At 45.4% G+C, this 25,118-nt stretch overlaps 1 protein-coding gene across 2 annotated transcripts in view; it reads right to left on the bottom strand.

Annotated features, from left to right (window-relative positions):
* LOC140420889 (interferon-inducible GTPase 5-like) overlaps positions 1 to 14,585 on the bottom strand; it is a 54,814-nt gene extending 40,229 nt beyond the window's left edge. Inside the window, exons 1-2 of one of the 2 annotated variants that reach the window (XM_072505006.1) lie at positions 14,381 to 14,585; positions 1,550 to 1,666 (exon numbers count right to left, since the gene is read on the bottom strand). The gene's annotated coding sequence lies outside the window, so the exon portion shown is untranslated. The remainder of the gene's footprint in view (positions 1 to 1,549; positions 1,667 to 14,380) is intronic. The other variant, XM_072505007.1, reaches the window with a different exon arrangement.
* Between the last annotated feature and the right edge of the window lie 10,533 nt (positions 14,586 to 25,118).

The raw sequence follows: 25,118 nt of genomic DNA on the forward strand, positions 1-25,118 counted from the left end.
TGCAGTTTAATGTAGACTTTCCTTGCTCTCTGCCCTGCTTTCTCTGGTCATGCTTTACACACTCTCCCTTCCTGCCTTTTGTTTCCGTCCCCACTGACTTCCCACATCGGTTCCCATCCCCCTGCCACATTAGTTTAAACCCTCCCCAACTGCACTAGCAAACACACCCCCGAGAACATTGGTTCCGGTCCCACCCAGATGCAGACCATCCGATTTGTACAGGTCCCACCTCCCCCAGAACCGGTCCCAATGTCCCAGGAATTTGAAACCTCCCTCTTGCACCATCTCTCAAGCCACGTATTCATCGTAGCTATACTGTCATTCCTACTCTGACTATCACGTGGCACTGGTAGCAATCCTGAGATTACTACCTTTGAGGTCCTACTTTTTAGTTTAACTCCTAACTCCCTAAATTCAGCTTGTAGGACCTCATCCCGTGTTTTACCTATATCGTTGGTGCCTATATGCACCACGACAGCTGGCTGTTCACCCTCCCCCTCCAGAATGCCCTGCAGCCGCTCCGAGACATCCTTGACCCTTGCACCAGGGAGGCAACATACCAACCTGGATTCTCGTTTGCGTCCACAGAAACGCCTGTCTATTCCCCTTATAATTGAATCCCCTATCACTATAGCTCTGCCACTCTTTTTCCCGCCCTTCTGTGCAGCAGAGCCAGCCACGGTGCCATGAACCTGGCTGCTGCCACCTTCCCCTGGTGAGCCATCTCCCCCAACAGTTTCCAAAACGGTAAATCTGTTTTGGAGGGAGATGACCGCAGGGGAACCCTGCACTGCCTTCCTACTCTTCCTCTGTCTGTTGGTCACCCATTCCCTATCTGCCTCAGTAATTTTAATCTGCGGTGCGACCAACTCACTGAATGTGCTATCCACAACTTCCTCAGCATCGCGGATGCTCCAAAGTGAATCCATCCGCAGCTCCAGAGCCGTCAAGCGGTCTAACAGGAGCTGCAGTTGGACACACTTCTTGCAGATGAAGGAGTCAGGGACACCAGAAGGGTCCCTGACTTGCCACATCTCACAAGAGGAGCTTGACACGGGTCTGAGCTCTCCTGCCATGACTTAAACCTGAAGTTAAATTTGAACTACACTACACAGCTAAGAGAAAGTCAAAGAGAGAAAAATCACTTACCAGTCACAAGCCAATCACTTACCTGCTGGCTGTGATGTAATTGCTCCCGAGACTCCCTCACAGGTCTGCTTCTCTGCACCTCCTTAAGATGAGCACCAAATTCCCTTAACTAGTTAATTAATTCATCTACTTAATTAATTGGATTTTTTTTTTTGGAAACTCAACCCCAAACACCAAACTCCAAAAAAACACAGCCCTCACTCACCTCTTACCCGAATTCAGCCTTACCCAAACTCAGATACACTCTGTTTGCTTCCAGCACTCTGTTTCTAAAGGCACTTCAGCCACACCTTTTGTATCCTTCCTGATTTACAGTCAGCCAATAGGCCTGCTCCCGAAACTGATCTCCCGAAACTAACAGGTGACCTGCAAGGTAAGGAAGTTTTTAAACAGTACTTACCTCTGCCAGGCCGCAAACTTTTAAACTCTCCGCTCTGACTCGCAGCTCCCGCGCTTTTTAAATCTCCCGCGCTGTTTTCAATGTCCCGGCTCTCTCTCTCTCCCGCTCCCAGCTGACCTGCAAGGTAAGGAGGTTTTTAAACAGTACTTACCTCTGCCAGGCCGCAAACTTTTAAACTCTCCGCTCTGTCTCGCAGCTCCCGCGCTTTTTAAATCTCCCGCGCTGTTTTCAATGTCCCGGCTCTCTCTCTCTCCCGCTCCCAACTATTTACAAGGTGAGGTTGAACACCTTAAGTTAAAAATGGACAATGCCAGACTAGCCTCGTATATGAGGGAAGCTTTAAGGATCCTGCGAACAACCACAGCACCGGTAAGCTACCTGCACCAGTCAGTTCAATTGCCTCTGAAAGTAGTGGGGGGAATCAAGGGTCACATCTGGTGGGCCGAGATTGGCTTTGCCAAATTAGATTAAATTGGCTCGAAATCTTCCACCTTAACATCGAAGATTTCCATGACCTCTTAAAAAAACTAAAGTGGTTTGCAAAGACAGGTTAGGCAAGATACATGGACTAAAAACAAAAAGTCCAGACGAGAGAATATAGTGATCCATTGCACGGCTTGGTATGCTCGTGAGGATGAGCAGGCATACAATTTACAAACGCAAAGTCACTTAGGAAAGCAGACCTTATTGCATATCACTCCTTTTTATTTTTCGGTGTTGTGGGATTAGGAATGTTAGTACTGTTGGCCCATAGTCAGAGGGACCTTTTTAGGATGGGTTTAACTTCAGAACCCCATTTAACATTGGCCGTAAGACATCCCGCTAAGGCAAAGCAAATAGGGGAAGTGATCAATGAGGCCAAAGGAAAAAAGTAATACATCAGATTGATGTTGAGATAGACGGACAAAATTGCCTGATAGAATCTATGGCAAACAGGAGGGCAAAGTGCCCTGGAAGGACGAGCAATGGCCCGTTACATTTGAAAGACAACAACCTCCCTGAGAGAGCCATCATTTACTCCCTTCAATCCTGGCCCAGGTACTGCCACATCTATAGGCCCAACCTAAAAATCATGTTGGAAAAGTACATTCTGCCCCAGCGCATAGGGTGCAGTTACAGAAGAACGTTGCCCTGTCCTGCTTTAAACTATACTGGTTGGCACCGGGAGCAGAAAAAGGGATAGAGGGAGTGATCACTGCCCTATTACAGCAAGGGGTGCTGAAGAAAACACAAAGCCCCTGTAACACCCCTATACTCCCCATTCCAAAGGTAGGAAGACCCAATGAGTGGTGGTTTGTGCAAGATCTTAGAGCCATCAATAAAAGTGTTATCACTATTGCTCCATTGGTGCCGGACACAAATGTCATTTTGTCTTCTATACCACCAACAACGGATACTTTCTCAGCCTTTTTCTCCATACCATTGCACCCGGAAAGTCAATATCTATTTGCCTTTACAAGGCGGAATCAACAGCATTAAAAGAGACTTGGACGATTGCCAGTTGTCTGCAGGCTCAACATTCCCTCAATATAATGACGATTTATTGATAGCCTCAGAGGGAGGCTAGTCTGTCAACAGAATACCCTTTTGTTATTATCACATCTGGCAGAAAGAGAGCATAGGGTCTCATTGGACAAACTGCAATTCTGTCAGGAGACAGCTCAGCATTTGGGATTTCAGCTGCAGCAAGGACAGCGGAAGCTTGGGTCTGAAAGCGTACAGGCTGTAGCAAGGGTTCCCACTCCACGCACGAAAAAGGAAACCTTTACCTTCCTCGGAATGGAGGGCTATTGCAGGCAGTGAATACCAGACTATAGAGAGATGGACGCAGTACTGTGCAAGGCTACCCTACAGGATGCCCCTTCAGTTGTCACCTGGATCCCAAAGAGGGTACAAGCATTTTGTAACTTGAAACAAGCCATGATTAGTGCCCCTGACTTGGGACTTCCTAATTTCAGCAAGCCCTTTACTCTTTATGTGAATGAAGCAGAGTGATTTGCAACAGGGGTCCTGGTGCAAGAGCATTATGAATGGAAAAGACCCCTTTTTGTTACTCGGTGGCCCCATGTGCTGTGGTAAAGGGTATGCCAATTTGCTTAAGAGCAGTAGCAGCCACAGCGGCCACAGTACGAAAAATCAGTACCCCTTGTACTCGACCACCCTTGTACAGTATTGGTTCCTCACTCTGTTTTGCTGCTGCTTAATTTGTCCGCAATGCAGTATTTTACTGCAGCTCGACGCACTGGTTACGAAGTAATCCTCTCTAAAACCAACTTTACCGACAAGCGAGCGCCAGCTGTCACCCTGCTACAATCTTGCCTGCGCCCTCAGAAGCAGAACATATGTATGATCATGGCTGTTTACAATTGGTTGAAGCCACCAGAACCCCTCGACCTGATTTATTGAGTCACCTACTAGACAATCCAGACATCATCTTTTTCACTGATGGGTCAGCAAACCAACCAAATGATATGACCCTCCTGGCCGGTTATGCAATAGTAACTCCATTCAAGGTAGTGGAAGCTTTTGCTCTGCCTTCGGGAACGTCTGCTCAAGCGGCCGAGTAGTTTGCCCTTACTAAAGCATGTATTCTAGCTAAAAATAAAACAGTCAATATTTATACTGATTCATGATCCGCTTTGGGGTACTACATGATTTGGGCCAATTATGGAAAAACAGGGGATTCATAACTTCCTCCGACCAACCTATTAAACATGCTAAATTGGTTATAAATTTACGAGGTGCTGTTCAGCTGCCCAGCAAGATAGCCGTTTTAAAGTTTGAAGCGCATACTGCTGCAGACGATGAAGTCTCCAGTGGTAATAGATTTGCAGATAAAATAGTGAAGGAAGTGGCTCTCAAAGAGCAGCCACAACTACAAGCTGCTGCAGTTGAACTTCCGTCCACCATAACAGAACCAAAGTTAAAGCAGGCACAGGAGCAAGCCTCGCTACAGGAGCATCGCTCTTAGCTAAAAGTGGGTTGCTATCAAGACAATCATTAAATCTGGATCCATCCAAATACCCATGCAGCATGCCCCAGAAGTCTGTTTTTGCCACTATGTCGCCTTGCCCATGGGCAGGCTCATGTGGACAAAGGAGGAATGACACATGCCATATGTCAACAATGGTATGCTCGAGGTATTACGGTAACAATTGAAAAAGTAGCTCGCACATGGATGATTTGTCAAAGGAATAATTGGTGATCGTGGACATGTTTTCACGGTGGGTAGAGCCTTTTCCAACCAAAAGAGATGATGCTAGGAATGGTTGAATTGGATGGAATAATTAAAACTGCAGTTACAAAAGTGTGTCAACAAAATGGGCTGCTATGGCCAGATGCCATACCCATAGTAATGTATGCCCTGAGAAATCAGTAATAAGGGTTTAACCCCGTATGAGATATTAATAGAACGTCCCATGACAACTGGAACTAAACCCCCAATGACTCCAGCAGAAGTAGCCTTAATATGGGCAGATGAGGCATCACTAAAATATGCCCAGGCCATGTGTGAAACCACTGAAAAAAAAAATACATGAAAAGGTGCGACAGGCTCAAATGCATCCAAAAGAGGGAAATACACACCCTTTAAACCTGGAGATCAAGTGTATGTGAAAGCACTAAACAAAGATTCTTTTTCTCCGAGGTGGAATGGACCCTACCAAGTGCTGCTAACAACCCGAACAGCCGTTAAAGTAAAAGAAAACCAAATGGGATCCACGCAACTCGTGTAAACTACATCATACGGAACTTTGAGAGTACTAGCGAAACGCTGACCAGAAGAGAATGATGGCGCTACCAGTAAAGAGGTAGCAGAATGGGCTCTAAGACAAAATAGTACAGGACGTGGTGAAGATACACAGAATGTGTTAGATTGGAGATTAGCTGGATACGATATGAATAGGTTTGAGGAATGGTGGGGGCCTAGGTTTAATGTAACAAGTCAACAGCCCTGATTGTACTGGAGTCCCAAAAGGAAGTAAATGCTTTAAGAATCATAAAACATATGGGACCCACTCAGTAGGCACGAGTCAGTGTGATCAGACCTTGAATTGGCAACCCCCTATGTTCCAGCTTACAGCTAAAGGATTATTCATCTTTGATTGGTCAGGAGTTGGAAATCAAACTAGTGGAGGCTCCTGGGAAGGGTATCCGATTAGACTAATGATGACTGATAGTAAAGGAAACCTAACTGCAGATTACAGCACGTATTTTATCTGTGGCCATAAGGTTTCTGGTTACCAGAAAATTGGGAAGGCTCCTGCTATTTGGGATACGTAGTCCCTTATGTGCATCACGCAGGACCATCCCCATCACAGGACGATACAAAGTATTGTGACATGGGCACAAATGCTGGGAATAATGAGACCACCATTAGGAATAGCCACTAATAAGACCATAAGACATAGGCGCGGAAGTAAGGCCATTCGGCCCATCGAATCCACTCCACCATTCAATCATGGCTGATTTCAACTCCATTTACCCGCTCTCTCTCCATAGCCCTTAATTCCTCGAGAAATCAAGAATTTATCAACTTCTGTCTTAAAGACACTCAACGTCCCGGCCTCCACCGCCCTCTGTGGCAATGAATTCCACAGGCCCACCACTCTCTGGCTGAAGAAATTTCTCCTCATCTCTGTTCTAAAGTGACTCCCTTTTATTCTAAGGCTGTGCCCCCGGGTCCAAGTCTCCCCTGCTATTGGAAACAACTTCCCTACGTCCACCCTATCTAAGCCATTCATTATCTTGTAAGTTTCTATTAGGTCTCCCCTCAACCTCCTGAAGTCCAATGAATATAATCCCAGGATCCTCAGACGTTCATCGTATGTTAGGCCTACCATTCCTGGGATCATCCGTGTGAATCTCCGCTGGACCCGCTCCAGTGACAATATGTCCTTCCTGAGGTGTGGGGCCCAAAATTACTCACAGTATTCTAAATGGGGCCTAACTAGTGCTTTATAAAGCTTCAGAAGTACATCCCTGCTTTTATATTCCAAGCCTCTTGAGATAAATTACAACATTGCATTTGCTTTCTTAATTACGGACTCAACCTGCAAGTTTACCTTTAGAGAATCCTGGACTAGGACTCCCAAGTCCCTTTGCACTTCAGCATTATGAATTTTTTCACCGTTTAGAAAATAGTCCATGCCTCTATTATTTTTTCCAAAGTGCAAGACCTCGCACTTGCCCACGTTGAATTTCATCAGCCATTTCTTGGACCACTCACCTAAACTGTCTAAATCTTTCTGCAGCCTCCCCACCTGCTCAATACTACCTGCCCCTCCACCTATCTTTGTATCATCAGCAAACTTAGCCAGAATGCCCCCAGTCCCTTCATCTAGATCGTTAATAGATAAAGAGAACAGCTGTGGCCCCAACACTGAACCCTGCGGGACACCACTCGTCACTGGTTGCCATTCCGAAAAAGAACCTTTTATCCCAACTCTCTGCCTTCTGCCTGACAGCCAATCGTCAATCCATGTTAGTACCTTGCCTCTAATCCCATGTGCCCTTATTTTACTCAGCAGTCTCCCGTGAGGCACCTTATCAAAGGCCTTTTGGAAGTCAAGATAGATAACATCCATTGGCTCTCCTTGGTCTAACCTATTTGTTATCTCTTCAAAGAACTCTAACAGGTTTGTCAGGCACGACCTCCCTTTACTAAATCCATGCTGACTTGTCCTAATCCGACCCTGCACGTCCAAGAATTTAGAAATCTCATCCTTAACGATGGATTCTAGAATCTTGCCAACAACCGAGGTTAGGCTAATGGGCCTATAATTTTCCATCTTTTTTCTTGTTCCCTTCTTGAACAGGGGGGTTACAACAGCGATTTTCCAATCCTCTGGGACTTTCCCTGACTCCAGTGACTTTTGAAAGATCTGAACTAACGCCTCCATTATTTCTTCAGCTATCTCCTTTAGAACTCTAGGACGTAGCCTATCTGGGCACAGAGATTTATCAACTTTTAGACCTCTTAGTTTCTCTAGCACTTTCTCCTTTGTGATGGCTACCATATTCAACTCTGCCCCCTGACTCTCCTGAATTGTTGGGAAATTACTCATGTCTTCTACTGTGAAGACTGACACTAAGTACTTATTTAGTTTCTCAGCTATTTCCTTGTCTCCCATCACTAGATTATCAGCGTCATTTTGGAGCGGCACAATGTCTACTTTTGCCTCCCATTTGTTTTTAGTGTATTTAAAGAAACTTTTACTATCATTCCTAATGTTACTGGCTAGCCTACCTGCATATTTGATCCTCTCTTTCCTTATTTCTCTCTTTGTTATCCTCTGTTTGTTTTTGTAGCCTTCCCAATCTCCTGACTTCCCACTACTCTTTGCCACATTATAGGCTTTCTCTTTTGCTTTGATGCATTCCCTGACGTCCTTTGTCAGCCATGGCTGCCTAATCCCCCCTCTGATCACCTTTCTTTTCTTTGGGATGAACCTCTGTACTGTGTCCTCAATTACTCCCAGAAACTCCTGCTATTGCTGTTCTACTGTCTTTCCCACTAGGCTCTGCTCCCAGTCGATTTTCGTCAGTTCCTTACTCATGCCCCTGTAGTTACCTTTATTTAACTGTAACACCTTTACATCTGATTCAACCTTCTTTCTTTCAAATTGCAGACTGAATTCTACCATATTATGATCACTGCCTCCTAAGTGTTCCCTTACTTTAAGATCTTTAATCAAGTCTGGCTCATTACATAGCACTAAGTCCAGAATGGCCTGTTCCCTCGTGTGCTCCATCACAAGCTATTCCAAAAAGCCCTCCTGTAAACATTCCATGAATTCCCTTTCTTTGGTCCACTGGCAACATTATTTACCCAGTTCACCTGCATATTGAAGTCCCCCATGATCACTGTGACATTGCCTTTCTGACATGCCCATTCTATTTCGTGGTGCATTTTGTGCCCCTGGTCCTGACCACTGTTAGGAGGCCTGTACATAACTCCCATTATGTTTTTTTTGCCTTTGTGGTTCCTCAACTCTACCCACATAGACTCCACATCATCTGACCCTATGTCGTTTAGTGCTATTGATTTAATTTCATTCCGAATTAACAAGGCAACCCTGCCCCCTCTACCCACCTCTCTGTCTTTTCGATAGGTTGTGAATCCCTGGATGTTTAAATGCCAGTCCTGAACCCCCTGCAACCACGCCTCTGTGATGCCTACCACATCATACCTGCCAGTCACAATCTGGGCCACAAGCTCATCTACCTTGTTCCGTACACTGCGCACATTTAAATATAGCACCTTTAATTCTCTATTGACCGTCCATTTTTGTTTTCTTAGTGTGGTGGACCTTGGTTTACTGCATATGAACTATGCGAACTACGAGACATCCTTGAGCAGGTAGCTAATAACACTGCAGAAGCTGTTAACCAGATAGAAACTGAGATGGTCGCTATAAGAACGGTTGCCCTGCAGAATAGAATGGCCCTTGATTTCTTGTTAGCTGAAAAGGGAGGCACTTGTGCCCTGATTGGAAGTGACTGTTACACGTACATCCCAGATAACTCAAAGAAAATTGATAATCTGGTGGATCACATTCGTAGAGAGGTAACAACATTACATGAAAATGAGGGATGGGACTTTGGCTTTGGATGGTAGGATCGTTAGGACAGAGGATTGTGTTCTGGATTATAATGACCATTGTAACCTTGATTGTTGTATGGTTACTGTTTTAATGTTGCGTAAGATATTTTTATTGTACTAACACAGGAACAACCCTAGCCACCTTGCGTCCTTACTACCAGGCTCATAACATGCAGGGAACCGGCATACATCCGTTCCCCTTACATTATAACCCACCCTTCTCAACGGAGGGCACAATGATTTACTAAAAGGTGTTGATCAAAAGATCAACAAGGAGGGAATTGTGGAAGGGAAATTAATGAGTTGCCAGCTCAGAAGCATGCTGGGAAATGCTTGACTATATAGTTTAACACTGCTTTTGAATGAAAATAAGTAGGTCAGGTAACATAAATGAAATACTGCTTAATATTTTGGTCTCGGCCTTATTATGATAACACATTGTCCTCCGAAAGATAACAAAATGTGTACTTGAGTTGTTTTTAGCCAAGGGCAAGAACATATGTACTATGTATTTCATCTTACGTATTTTCCAACGTCTATTTAATATAAACATGACTGTTTCCTTCTAGCTGTTATTTCAGAATATAAAGATCTGGGGCGCGATTCTCCACTCCGACAGCAGTCAGTGCCGGTGTCAAAACAGGATTGTTTCACTCCGCGGTCGGCGCCCGTTCTGGGACCCCATTCTGCGCTATACAAGGGGGCTAGCAGGGGCGGCTATCAAGCCAGAAAGATGTTTCTGTGGAATAGCTAATGTGGAAAATGAATTTCAGTTTTGGTGTGATGGCAGGTATATAGGTTGTAAGTCCCAAACACTGATGGATCGTATCAAAGAGCATGAGCAGAGCTAGGTGCCCTGTTTCACAGAGACATGGCTCACCCCCGCCTCACCGGACTGTGCCATACAACCTGAAGGCTTCTCAATTCATTGGACGGACTGCACGGCTTAATCAGGCAAAGCGAAGAGTGGAGGGGTTTGCCTCCTCATCAACTCCTCTTGGTGCTTGGATCTGGCGACCCTGGCGACCTACTGCTCCCCGGACCTGGAATACCTGACCGTGAAGTGCTGCCCATACTATCTTCCATGTGAGGTCACTTCAGCCTTTATCAGAGCGGTCTACATCCCACCCCAGGCAGAAGTGAAGAAGGTGCTGGATGAACTGTACACAGTTGTAAACAACTACGAAACAGAACACCCAAACGCCATGTTCATCATGGCCGGAGACGTCAACAAGGCTAACCTCAAGTGTACTGCCAAAATTCCACCAGCACATCTCCTTTCCCACCAGGGGCGACAACACTCTTGACCACTGCTACTCAAAAATCAAGGCCTACCATTCCACCCACCGAACGCACTTTGGGAAATCAGACCATAAGACAGTGCTCCTTCTCCCGGCACACAAGCGGAAACTCAAGCAGGAGAATCCAGCTACGAATGTTGTGCAGTGCAGGTCTGAGGAAACAGAAGAGCTCCTACGTGACTGCTTAGAGACAGTGGACTGGTCCATATTTAAGAACTCATCAACCAACTGAAATGAGTATGCCACCACCGTCACAGACTTCAATCAGCAAGTGTGTGGATGACTGCGTGCCAAAGAAAGCAGTACGTACATTCCCCAACCAGAAACCATGGCTCAATAGCGAGGTTGACTCCCTACTGAAGGTCAGGTGTGAGGCGTTCAAGTCAGACGACCCTGACCTATACAAGAAATCCAGGTACGATCTCCACAAAACCATCCGAGATGCCAAGAGAGAATATCAGACCAAGCTAGAGTCACAGATTAGCGTTACAAACTCTCGGCGGTTGTGGCAAGGCCTAAACAACATAACGGTCTACAAAGCGAAGCCGAGCAGTATCTCCAGCAGCAGCGCACCCCTCCCCGATGAACTCAATGCATTCTATGCTCGGATTGAGCAGGAAACCAACGATCCATAACCAGCAACCCATAACCCAGCATCACAGCTTCCAAAGTCAGATCGGCATTCCTGAAAGTGAACCCTCAGATGTCAGACGTTTAGCTGCTGTTGTATAAAGAGTCAAAGGTTCTGCTCCTTTTCACAAACACCTTTATTTCTCTTTAACAGACTCTGCACAAAACGCTATCATCACATCACCTGACACAAAGGACACCTGAAGCCTCTTTACATATCAGTGTCAATTATTGGATACTTAACATACATGGTCCAAGTAATTGGAATGTCTGTTAATTCATTACTTAACATCAGAAGGCTACGGGTCCGGATGGGATCCCTGGTCTGCACTCAGAGCCTGCGCGGACCAGCTGGCAGATGTGTTTGCAGACATCTTTAACCTGTCCCTACACTGCTCCGAGGTCCCCACCTGCTTCAAGAAGACCACCATCATACCGGTGCCAAAGAAGAACCAGGGAACGTGCCTCAATGAAATGAAAATGAAATGAAATGAAAATCGCATATAGTCACAAGTAGGCTTCAAATGAAGTTACTGTGAAAAGCCCCTAGTCGCCACATTCCGGCGCCTGTTCGGGGAGGCTGTTACGGGAATGACTACCGCCCTGTGGTCCTGACTTCAGTCGTAATGAAGTGCTTCAAGAGGTTGGTCGTGAAGCGCATCACCTCCAAACTCCCAGAATGCCTTGATCCACTGCAATTCACATACCGCTGCAACCAGTCCACAGCAGACGCCATCTCCCTGGCCCTACACTCATCCCGAGAGCACCTCGACAACAAGGACTCCTACATCAGACTCCTATTTATTGACTACAGCTCCGCCTTCAACACCATAATCCCAGCCAAGCTCATATCAAAGCTCCAAAACCTCTGACTTGGCTCCTCACTCTGCAACTGGATCCTCGACTTTCTGACCCACAGACCACAATCAGTAAGAATAAACAACAACACCTGGTCCACAATATGCCTCAATAGCGGGGCCCCGCAAGGCTGTGTACTTACCCCCCAACTATACTCCCTGTACACACACACGACTGCGTGGCAAAATTTGGTTCCAACTCCATCTACAAGTTTGCTGACGATACGGCCATCGCGGATCTCGAATAACTCGTATTGGAGTGGTGCAATGACAACAATCTATCCCTCAATGCCAGCAAAACAATGCCATCTGTCCTGGTCCACCCACGTCGACGCTACCAGCAAGTGCCTATACTTCCTCAGGAAAGTAAGGAAATTCGGCATATGCTCATCAACTTTAAAAAAAAAAATTTTGAGTGCCCAATTCATTTTTTCCAATTAAGGGGCAATTTAGCTTGGCCAATCCACCTACCCTTCACATCTTTGTGTTGTGGGGGCGAAACCCACGCAAATGCGGGGACAATGTGCAAACTCCACACGGACAGTGACCCAGAGCCGGGATCGAACCTGTGACCTCGGCGCCATGAGGCAGCAGTGCTACCCACTGCACCACCGTGCTGCCCGCTCATTAACTCTTACCAACTTTTACAGATGCACCATAGAAAGCATCCTATCTGGCTGCATCACAGCCTGGTATGGCAACTGCTCGGCCCAAGACCGCAAGAAACTTCAGAGAGTCATGAAGACAGCCCAATCCATCACACAAACCTGTTTCCCATCCATTGACTCCATCTACACCTCCCACTGCCTGGGGAAAGCGGGCTGCATAATCAAAGACCCCTCCCACCTGGCTTACTCACTCTTCCAACTTCTTCCATCGGGCAGGAGATACAAAAGTCTGAGAACATGCAGAAACAGACTCAAAAACAGCTTGTTTCATGCTGTTACTAAATTCCTAAACCACCCTCTTATGGACTGACCTCATAAACACTACACCCCTGTAAGCTTCACCCGCTGCCGGTGTTTATGTAGTTACATTGTGTTCCTTGTGTTGCCCTGTTATGTATTTTATTTTATTTTATTTTCATGTACTTAATGGTCTGTTGAGCTGCTCTCAGAAAAATACTTTTCACTGTACCTCGATAAACGTGACAATAAACAAATCCAGAATAATCCATTCAGCTGTTCACAACAGGCAAATTATAGTCCTTACCCAAACAGCCCTTCCTTCCTTGAAAAGCTGAAAAAATAGTGTCCAACCTGAGATGTGATTAAATGATTGGACAACACTTACTAAACAATCCTGATTGTGCCAAGAATGACACTGAAAACAAATTTAAGATCACCAGTGGACATATTGAGGCTCACAACCACATGTTAGATGCTGCATATAGTTACACTCAGGGCCCTGTCCTCCGCAGAGTAAAGGAGTATGCCCATATATTGTGCCTTTTTTTAATGACCCATGCCTTTCCCGCATTAATTCCTCCTTACCAATCAGAGTGGACTTGCCTGGGTTGCATTAAAAATGGCTTGCCCGTTAACTGATCCCTGATGCATTTTTCATTGCAATGTCTCTATCAATCAGAGTTGACTTGCCAACCAATCAGTACTCTCTTACAATGCAGTACTTATTTTGTTCCCTTTTCAATAATTGTGAATCATTCCTGATGAGTACAAGGTTTTGGCAGCATGTCTCTTTTTTCAGCAACACAATAGTATTATGAATTTGCTAAATATTTATGCAGCAATAGCAAACAGCAATTGCTCAATTAAAAGGGATGAATTGCTTTCAATAATTAGACCGACAGGGAAGGTGAGAGAAAACAAAATCAGAAGTGCTCTTTTTGATGTTGAATTTCTTTAGAGTTGCCTCTCACTGTATTAATCGTAATGTCACCTCTACTGAGAGTCATCTACACATGCTGCTCCCTGTTCAGCACCACACCCAGTTCCGATAAATGTACAAAACACATTTTATCAACAGACATTTCTGACAGTTTATTTCTCCTGTTCATTTTTAATCTTCACTCAACTTCTTGTGGAACAAAATAAAATTCTTCATTAGAAATTCATATTTAGCACGGTGGCACAGTGGTTAGCACTGCAGCCCCATGGCGCCGAGGTCCCAGGTTCGATCCCGTCCCTGGGTCACTGTCTGTGTGGAGTTTGCACATTCTCTCCGTGTTTGCATGGGTTTCACCCCCACAACCCAAAAGATATGCAGAGTATATAAAAAAAGGATTTGGGTACTCTAAATTTTTTAAAAAAGAAATCATATTTTGAACAGATCCCAGATTAGAAGGGGAAAAGGACATTCAGAAAATCACTTTAAACATCATTAAAGCTGAGCTGTAATTTAATTTAAAGTTGAGAATATGGTTCTTTCTCATAAATTTGATAACTTTATTCAGTTTGTAGTTTGATTTCTTGCCACTTACCTGCACTGCTTCCTTGATGGAGAAGAGTTTACCAGTGAAGTTCTCACACTGACAACCACTTAATCCAGAGTGATTGGTTACTGCTGCTTCTCTCTCTCACTCACACGAGCCGCAGTGAGGAACCGTTCCAATAACACAGACCTCTTCATTCACCTGAGGAAGGAGCAGCGCTCCGAAAGCTAGTGACATCGAAACAAACCTGTTGGACTTTAACCTGGTGTTGTAAGACTTTGTACTGTGCACAGCCTTTTATAGCAGTGGACAGACTCCTGTACACTGTCAAATGGGAATCAAGCACAGTGGAAGGTCATTTGTTGCCAGGGAGATTATATTTTTACAGTTTTTGATTCCCAGATGTCTATATTTAGATAGTTACTCTGGATACAGAATCAGTGAATCATGGACCTGCATTTTGTGCTTGTTGGGAGTTAGTGAGCCCAGAAGTGCATGTACAATCTGCTCCAGGGTGAGAGCGCATTGTCCCCGTGATTTCATGTTGGGCCGCCCAGCGTGCAACAGATCCTGAGATAGGCCGCGGGAAACAGGAGGAAAATGGTGATGTTGGATACTGGGTCCAATGGGAACCGCGATGTTGAGACCCCAAACTCTGCAATACCCTCCCTAAACCTAAAAACCTGTCGACCTTTCTTCCTCCTTCAGAGACTGTTTAAAACCTGCCTCTTTCACCAAGCTTTTGATCATCTACCCTAAAATCTCCTGATGTTGCTCAGTGACTTATTGGGCGAAATTCTCCCCCAACGGCACGATGTCCGCCGACTGGCGCCGAAAACGGCGCCAATCAGACGGGCATTGCGCCGCCCCAAAGGTGCGGAATGCTTGCATCTTTGGGGGCCGAGCCCCGACATTGAGGGGCTCGGCCGGCGCCAGAGGGATTTCCGCCCCGCCAGCTGGCGGAAACGGCGTTTGTTGCCCCGCCAGCTGGCGCGGAAACGACATCCCCAGGAGGCGCATGCGCGGGAGTGTCAGCGGCCGCTGACAGTTTCCCGCGCATGCGCAGTGGGGAGAGTCTCTTCCGCCTCCGCCATGGTGGAGGCCATGGCGGAGGCGGAAGGGAAAGAGTGCCCCTACGGCACAGGCCCGCCCGCGGATCGGTGGGACCCGATCGCGGGCCAGGCCACCGTCAGATCGCCCCGCACCCCCCCCAGGACCCTGGAGCCCGCCCACGCCACCTTGTCCCGCCGGTAAATACCTACTTTAATTTACGCCGGCGGGACAGTCCATTTCTTGGTGGGACTTCGGCCCATCCGGGCCGGAGAATCGAGCGGGGGGGCCCGCCAACCGGCGCGGCCCGATTCCCGCCCCCGCCGAATATCCTGTACCGGAGACTTCGGCAACCGGCGGGGGCGGGATTCACGGCGGCCAACGGCCATTCTCCGACCCGCTGGGGGGGTCGGAGAATGACGCCCATTGTCTTTTCTATTGCTCCTGAGAAACACATTGGGAAGCTTCATTACATTAAAAGTACTAAATAAATACAGACTGTTGCTGGTCATGTTGCTGTGTGGTGTTTGGTTAATGGATTTGCCTGGTTGTGATATGAGAAAAGAAAGCAAGGGTGAGAATTTTAAACAAGCACATTCGATTTCACACACACCACATACCGGCCATTTCATTCACTCAGTACAAAAAGAAAGAAATCTGCTTTTTAAAAGAAAGAAATAGTCCTGTACCTGGAATCATGGAATCATACAACACAGGCGTTGGCCATTCAGCCCATCATGCCTGCGTCAGAAATGCCTGTCAGCCCAATGCTAGTGATGGATTCATATCACATGTCCAGCTCCTTCACTGTGAAGTTCCTGTTTCATTCATAACAAGAGCATCATCACTGAAATGGATGAACACTGGTTTACAGTGGAAACAAGCCCACTAATACTGTCGCATTGACTCTCTGAGTGTTAATAATTTTCACATTAGCCCCTGTTTTCTCCTCTTCATCCAACACTGGAATCAGGGTTTTAGGGAAATGTATCTGAAAACCTATTATTTTTCTTATTCCCAATCTTCCTGATTGAGAACCATGAAGAAGATGCACACTGGGGGAAATCTGCTGACATTCATCTGAAAGATATAAAGTAAAGCTTGCATCATATATATATATATATAATATATTTTTGATAATGCCCCAAATCTCATGAAGGGGCAATTCAACCCCTCATGGTGCTTTGCTCAGAGATGATGTCACACCCTCCCGTATCCTACATGGGAAGTTGTCATGGCAACCATCTTACCAGCAGAAAGGAGAGTAACAAAAGCAGTTGTTATCTTCCGGACACCCAATGGCGATATCACCAATGTCTGTCATTTATACGGACGACTCATTGATGAGGAAAGTGAGTGAGACGCTGTGTCAGATGTAAAATAAAATGGGAAAATATGTCATTTGAACCATGGAAGTCTGGAAAAACTTGAGATTTTAAAAGTAAGGGATAAGTCCCACAAAGGGTTAACAGCAGCAGCAGCAAAATGAAATGAAATGAATGAAAATCACCTATTGTCACAAGTAGGCTTCAAATGAAGTTACTGTGAAAAGCCCCTAGTCACCACATTCCGTTGCCTGTTCGGGAAGGCTGGTATGGAATTGAACCGTGCTGCTGGCCTGCCTTGGTTTGCTTTCAAACCCAGTGATTTAGCCCTGTGCTAAACCAGCCCCTAGCAAAAGGTGGTTTTGAAAAGCAAACAGCCTTCCAGGCGTTAAGTAAACAGCTGGTGACAATTCATGCTGTAAAGCTGCTGACTGCTTTTCAAGTTCAATGACATTCGAGTGATTTAAATTTTAGTTACATGAAGGGAAACAGTATTTCGCATTTTATCAGAAGTGAATTATTTTATTAAGCAGTTAAAAAGAATTGCCAGGATCTTAGGTTTAAATTGGGTGACAAATGTTTAGGCGTAAAATCCTGATGACGCCAGTTAAATATGAGACAATTGCTTTCCAGCGAAAGACACACATGAGGTAGTGCGTTTATACTATATTTTACACATTTTTGAAGTGAAAAAACTTTTAGCAAGTAATCAAGTCAGAGGATATAGGTCCAAGCCAGATAAGGTTAGAAGTCCAGGGGTGACCTGCCGCTGACACCAACTGACCCGTCAAGTACAGGGGCGAACTACTTCGATGAACACGAGTTCTGATCCAGTTTTGAGACCGAAAAAACATCACTAGAGACAGATATCAGAAAAGCTGCTGAAGAAGCAACAAACACATTTATTACCTGCCAAACAAATGTATTACCTGTCAAGCAGAATAAGATAATTCAAAGACTGGGAGCTCGCATTAGTTAAAGAAGTTACAGTCGGCAAGGGACAGTTACATTTCAATAAAGGTCATATAGAAACTAAGGCTGCGCAAAGGGCTACATTGGATGGATTGGATTGGATTTGTTTATTGTCACGTGTACCGAGGTACAGTGAAAAGTATTTTTCTGCGAGCAGCTCAACAGATCATTAAGTACATGAGAAGAAAAGGGAATAAAAGAAAATACATAATAGGGCAACACAACATATTAGAACGAGTATAAGTTAAGTAAAAAGATCTGTTTGTGAGAGCTCACAGAGAGTCGCCTCGCTCCGGCGCCATCTTGGTAAAGGACCCGAATAATAAACCCTGATAATTCAGCAGCCAGCAAGCCAGGTCTCACAGCTGCCCTCGGTACATGGGAAGCACATTCATGATCCGAGCATCACAGCGAATCCATCTGAGGAAGACCAAAAGTTAAAGAAGAAAGATTGTCAAGGCAGACCTGAAGGTCTAACAACTGACCAAGAGGATCCAAAGAAAATATCTTTTTACCTTTCTGTAAAAACGATGATTTTATCTTTTAATTTGAAAATAAAACTACTTAAATTGATAACTTGAAAGAGTAGTTATTAGAAAGTTTACTTTACTCTACTTAGGAAAACCGGGACCGTGAGTGAAGCTACTGAGTGGTAAGTAAACAGAATCTTCTATGAAGATATGGGTTATACCGGTGGATAACTTGAAACACTAGTTTGACCCGAATAGCACCCACCTAAGTCTGATTAGGAGTCAGGGAGTGAGAATCCCTGTTCACCATTTAGAATATCTTATTGACCTTTTTGGTATAGGGGGAATTCTAAGAATAGTGGTAAGTTTTTTACTTCACAGACAATGGCCCACACACCAGTTCCAAAAGCTACTCCGAGCAGCCACAGCGAGAGCACCTGGAAATTGGTTGAATTCCTCCTTCTCTGAGGTATGGGACAACATCAAACATTTACACGGTGTAAAAGAGCTGACATTGCACAATCGGAATACACATTTACCGCAAAGAATTCTGATACTTCATCAATATTGACATAGAAAATGACGCACATCTGCAATTCTTTCTATTTAATTTATGTTCTGCTTCCAAAGCCAAAGGGCAGAATTCTCTGTTCCTGAGACTTATTGCTGACTCCAGGGCAGGGTTGGTGGAGTTCTACTACTGCGAAATTGCCGCCACAATTGGACCAATTCACCAACTATTACGGGGCTAGCACCAGCGCCACGTGGAACACAATCAATTCCAATGAGAAACGGTGCCAGATTCACTGGTTTCAGGATTGACACTCAGGAGGCTGACAAGCTGCAACCGCATATACACCCTTCACTCTCCACACACAACATCCCAGACAACAAGATGCCAGCAAGGAGAGCGGCACCCCGTTTCACGGACGCCAAACTCGAGACCCTACTTGATGTCTAATCCTGTTAGCATTTTCTATGTTTCTATGAGATTTCCTCTCATTCTTCTGAACTTCAATGAATATAATCCTAACCGACTTAGTCTCACGTCAGATGACATTCCTGTCATCCTAGGCATCAGTCTGGGAAACCTCTGCTGCACTGCTTCCACAGCAAGAACATTATTCCTCAGATGAGGACACCAAAACTGCACACAATAGTCCAAGTGTGGCCTCACCAACACCCTATATATTTACAGGAAAACATCTCTATTCCTGTCCACAAATCCTCTCATTAGGAAGACCAACATACTATTTGCCTTCTTTACTGCTTGCTGTACCTGCGCACTTACTTTCAGCGACTGATGCACAAGGACATCAAGGAGTCACTGAGTATCCACCTCTCTCAATTTACACCCATTCAAATAATAATCTGCCTTACTATTTTTGTTATCGAAGCAAATAACCTTCCATTTATCCACATTATACTGCATCTGCCATTCACGTGCTCACTCACTTAGGCTGTAGAAATTCCACTGAAGCATATCTGCATCCTCCTCATAGGTCACACCCAACTCTGTATAATCTGCAAATTCGGAGATAATACATTTAGTTCCTTCATCCAAAACATTCATGTATAATGTGAACAGATCCCTGTGGTCCTGCCTGCCAATCAGAATAAAACATTTATGCCAGATTTCTATCCATCTCAAGACACTATCCATAATCAGATGCGCTTTAATTTTACACATCTGGGGCGAAATTCTCCCCCAACGGCGGGATGCCCGCCGACTGGCGCCAAAGCCGGCGCCAATCAGAGGGGCATCGCGCCGGCCCAAAGGTGCGGAAGTCTCCGCATCTTTGGCGGCCTAGCCCCAACATTGAGGGGCTAGGCCGACTCCGGAGGGATTTCCGCCCCGCCAGCTGGCGGAAATGGCGTTTGCAGCCGGCGCGGAAATGCGGCGCATGCGCGGGAGCGTCAGCGGCCGCTGTCAGTTTCCCAGCGCATGCGTGGGAGCGTCAGCGGCCGCTGTCAGTTTCCCGCGCATGCGCAGTGGGGAGAGTCTCTTCCGCCTCCGCCATGGTGGAGGCCGTAGCGGAGGCGGAAGGGAAAGTGTGCCCCCACGGCACAGGCCCGCCCGCGAATCGGTGGGCCCCGATCGCGGGCCAGGCCACCGTGGGGGCACCCCCTGGGGTCAGATCGCCCCGCGCCCCCCCCCAGGACCCTGGAGCCCGCCCACGCCGCCTGGTCCCGCCGGTAAATACCAGGTTTGATTTACGTCGGTGGGACAGGCAATTCCTGGGCGGGACTTCGGCCCATCCGGGCCGGAGAATCCAGCGGGGGGGGTCCCGCCAACCGGCGCAGCCGGATTCCCGCCCCCGCCCAATCTCCGGGAGCGGAGACTTTGGCGGGGGCGAGGGCGGGATTCACGCCGGCCAACGGCCATTCTCCGACCCGGCGGGGGGTCGGAGAATGACGCCCCTGTTATGTGAGACCTTGTCAAAAGCCTTCTGAAAGTCTAAATAAATCACATCCACCGGTTCTCCCTGGTCAACTCTACTAGTTACATCTTCAAAGAATTCTAGGGTGGCATGGTAGCACAGTGGGTATCACTGTTGCTTCACAGCTCCAGGGTTCCAGGTTCAATTCCTGGCTTGGGTCACTGTCTGTGTGGAGTCTGCACGTTCTCCCTATGTCTGCGTGGGTTTCCTCTGGGTCCTCCCACATGTCCCAAAAGACGTGTTGATAGGTAATCTGGACATTCTGAATTCTCCTTCTGAAACTTGAACAGGTGCCGGAATGTGGCGACTAGGGGCTTTTCACAGTAACTTCATTGCAGTGTTAATGTAAGCCTACTTGGAACAATAAAGATTATTATTATAGTAGATTTGTCAAGCATGATTTTCCATTCATACATCCATGCTTGCTTTGTCTGATTACACCACTGCTTTCCAAATGCTGTGCTATGAAATCCTTGATAATGGACTCCAGCAACTTCCCTACCCTGACATTAGGCTCACTGGTCTCTCGTTCCCTGTTTTTTTCTCTACCTCCCTTTTTGAATTGAAGGGGTACATTAGCTATCCTCCAGTCTATCGGAACCACTCCAGAGTCCAAAGAATTTTGGAAAATGACCACCAATGGATCTACTATTTCTAGGGCCACTACCTTGAGTACTCTTGGATGAAGATTATCAGGCCCTGGAGATTTGTTCGCCTTCAGTCGCATTAATTTCCCAAAATCATTTATTTCCTAAAACTAATTTCATTCAGCTCCTCACTAAAACTTTTGTTTCTCAAAGGTAGACACCAGTTAGGATGGCATGGGTATAGCACATAAGATAGTGATAGGGGCTGGGGCTGGGCTGGGTCGTGTCTCATTATCTTGATAGAGTTTTTCGAAGAGGTCACAAAGATGATTGATGCAGGTAGGGCAGTGGATGTTGTCTATTTGGACTTCAGTAAGGCCTTTGACAAGGTCCCTCATGGTAGATTGGTACAAAAGGTGAAGTCACACGGGATCAGGGGTGAGCTGGCAAGGTGGATACAGAACTGGCGAGGTCATAGAAGGCAGAGAGTAGCAATGGAAGGGTGCTTTTCTAATTGGAGAGCTGTGAGTAGTGGTGTTCCACAGGGATCAGTGCTGGGACCTTTGCTGTTTGTAGTATATATAAATGATTTGGAGTAAAATGTAACTGGCCTGATTAGTAAGTTTGCAGACGACACAAAGGTTGGTGGAATTGCGGATAGTGATGAGGACTGTCAGAGGATACAGCAGGATTTAGTTCGTTTGGAGACTTGGGCGGAGAGATGGCAGATGGAGTTTAATCCGGACAAATGTGAGGTAATGCATTTTGGAAGGTCGAATGCGTGTAGGGAATATACAGTGAATGGTAGAACCCTCAAGAGTATTGAAAGTTCGAGAGATCTATGTGTACAGGTCCACAGGTCACTGAAAGGGGCAACACAGGTGGAGAAGGTAGTCAAGAAGGCATATGGCATCCTTGCCTTCATTGGCCGGGGTATTGAGTACAAGAATTGGCAAGTCATATTGCAGCTGTATAGAACCTTAGTTAGGCCACACTTGGAGTATAGTGTTTAATTCTAGTTGCCACACTACCAGAAGGATGTGGAGGCTTTAGAGAGGGCGCAGAAGTGATTTTCCAGGATGTTGCCTGGTAAGGAGGGCATTAGCTATGAGGAGCGGTTGAATAAACTCGGTTTGGTCTCACTGGAACGACGGAGGTTGAGGGGCGACCTGTTAGAGGTCTACAAAATTATGAGGGGCATAGACAGTGTGGATAGTCAGAGGCTTTTCCCCAGGGTAGAGGGGTCAATTACTAGGGGGCATAGGTTTAAGGTGCGAGGGGCAAAGTTTAGAGTAGATGTACGAGGCAAGGTTTTACACAGAGTGTAATGGGTGCCTGGAACTCACTGCCAGAGGAGGTGGTGGAAGCAGGGACGATAGTGACATTTAAGGGGCATCTTGACAAATACATGAATAGGATGGGAAGAGAGGGATATAGACCCAGGAAGTGTAGAAGATTGTAGTTCAGTCGGGCAGCATGATCGGCACGGGCTTGGAGTGCCAAAGGGCCTGTTCCTGTGCTGTACTTTTCTTTGTTCTTATAGAGAGGTTAATGCAGTCACAAGAACAGACTCTTATCCTATCCCATGCTTGGAGGACTGCATTGAGAAGGTGGGGCAATCAGCTTTTATCTGCAAACTGGATTTACTTAAAGGTCACTGGCAGGTACCTTTATCCGAAAGGGCAAAGGAGGTTTCAGCTTTTGTGACTACAGATGGTATATACCAATTCAAAGTTATGCCATTTGGCATGAAAAACGCCCCAGTCACATTTCAACGGTTAACTGACAAAAGTTGTTTCAGGTTTACCCAATTGTGCAGTACACAGAGACGATCTGGTGATTTTTAGTCATACATGGAAAGCACATTTGATGCATCTGATGGAGTTATTCGATCAACTTCAGGAGGTGGGTTTGGTGGTAAACTTAGCAAAAAGGGAATTTGGAAAAGCCCAAGTTACGTTTCTTGGCCATACAATTGGACAGGGTCGAATTGTCCCACAGGATGTGAAAACAAAAGTTATTGGGGAGTTTCCAATATCCTTGACACAAAGGGAAACAAGGTGATTTCTTGGCATGAATGGATTTTACCGAAAATTTGTGCCGGATTTTAGCAGCATGGTTGCTTCACTGACGGACTTGCTGAAGAAGCGTAGCAAATTTCAGTGGACGGCGGAGTGTTAACAGGCATTTGACGGCCTGAAGGCTGTGTTAACCACTGCTCCTGTGTTGGCCACCCCAAATTACACAAAACCATTGAAAGTGGCTGTCGTTGCGAGTGATGTGGGCATAGGTGCTGTGCTCTTGGAAGAAGACTACAAAGGAGTAGAGAGGCCTATTGGATATTTTTCCAAGAAATTGAATGATCACCAGAGGAAGTATTCAATGATTGAGAGGGAAACTTTGAGCTTGGTGCCAACTTTGCAACATTTTAATGTTTAGGTGACCAGCAATTCGTCTGAAACAAATATAAATACTGATCATAATCCATTGAAGTTATTGCAGCGATTCAGGAATAACAATGCCAGACTGTTTCGATGCAGTTTACTGTTGCAGCCATTTCATTTAAAAATTATACATGTGGTAGGACGAGAAAACGTGATAGCCGATGCATTGTCACGAATGTGATGAAGAGACACAGGTTCAATGGTGGAAGGAGAAGTAAAATGGACTGTATTATTATCAAGTTTGCCTGTTTTGACTTTTGTTAAACAAAAAAATGTACGTTTAATGTCAATTGTTCTTATTGGAAAAGTGAAAAGGTGAAAAATGAAACCATCTTTGAAGTTGATGTTTTTTTTTCCTTTCTTGGGGGGAGGTGTCATAGGAGTGTCCCTATAAGAACTATTTTGTCTGATCAAATGGCTTCAGTGATGTCATTGTGTGGGTGGAGCTGGGCTGTGGCTCTGCGTTTTACTTTTTTGGTTTAGGCTGTTTTCTTGCTCTGCATTTTTTGCTTTCGATTTCATATTTGGATGCTGGATTCAGACAAAGAAGTCTTGTCTTGTCTCTCTCTCTCTCTCTCAGCATGTTAAAAGGTGTTTCCAGATCACTTGATAACTTGAAAAGAAATAACTGCTTTCTGAAAGGAATTCAAACCTGATGTTTTGAAAGTAAACAAGAGCATCCATATGCTGGTCTGAAAGACAGTAAGAGTGCCTTATGCTGGGCCACACCATTGAAAGGGGTTTTCTGGTTTATAATATCTTGTTACTAAATTGGAACAACTTAAGGGAGAAATTTATTCAGGGTTATATATAGAGTACTGTAGCTGTGTGGGGTATTTGTATTTGTAGTTGATACAAATGCTTACTGTGTGAGTTTATAAAAATGTTCACTAAATTTGTAGAATAAACTTTGTTTTTGATTAAAAGTGCTGAAGGCCTCTGTTAAATCACACCTGAAAGGTAGGCCCTTGTGCTCCTCGTAACCAAAATCTATAAACAGTTGTGAGTCAGGTGAACTCCATGATAAACTTTGAAGTTTTCTAAACCCTGTCCCATAACAATAGTCTGAGAGTGAGGGACGAGCAATTTTAGCATAGCTATGAGACAATTTTTCACTTAGTTTGTGGTAAATCTTTGGAATGTTTTTCGCAATAGGTCTACGGTAGTCGAGTCATTGAGTCATATTGAAGGCAGAATATGATAGATTGTTGAATGCTAATGTCATCAAGCGATAATGGAGATAGCTGTGACAACGAGCACTGTGGTAATGGACCAGCCAAAATCTAGTGTAATGGCATAGCAAGTTCGAAGGACTGAATGTTCTACTCCTCCTCCTGTGTTCCTATTTTCCTCAGTCAGTTTTAAAATGCTATATATTCTGATTGTGAGTGATAGAACAGCTGCATCGTGATTTTAAACACTCAGTTGATAGGTTACTTGGGGGTCATGGTTGAAGCAATTATAGATTAAGGAGGAATTCAAACACCCAGAGATGGA

This window comes from Scyliorhinus torazame, chromosome 5, assembly GCF_047496885.1.
Source record: "Scyliorhinus torazame isolate Kashiwa2021f chromosome 5, sScyTor2.1, whole genome shotgun sequence".
NCBI classification, from domain to species: Eukaryota; Metazoa; Chordata; class Chondrichthyes; order Carcharhiniformes; family Scyliorhinidae; genus Scyliorhinus; species Scyliorhinus torazame.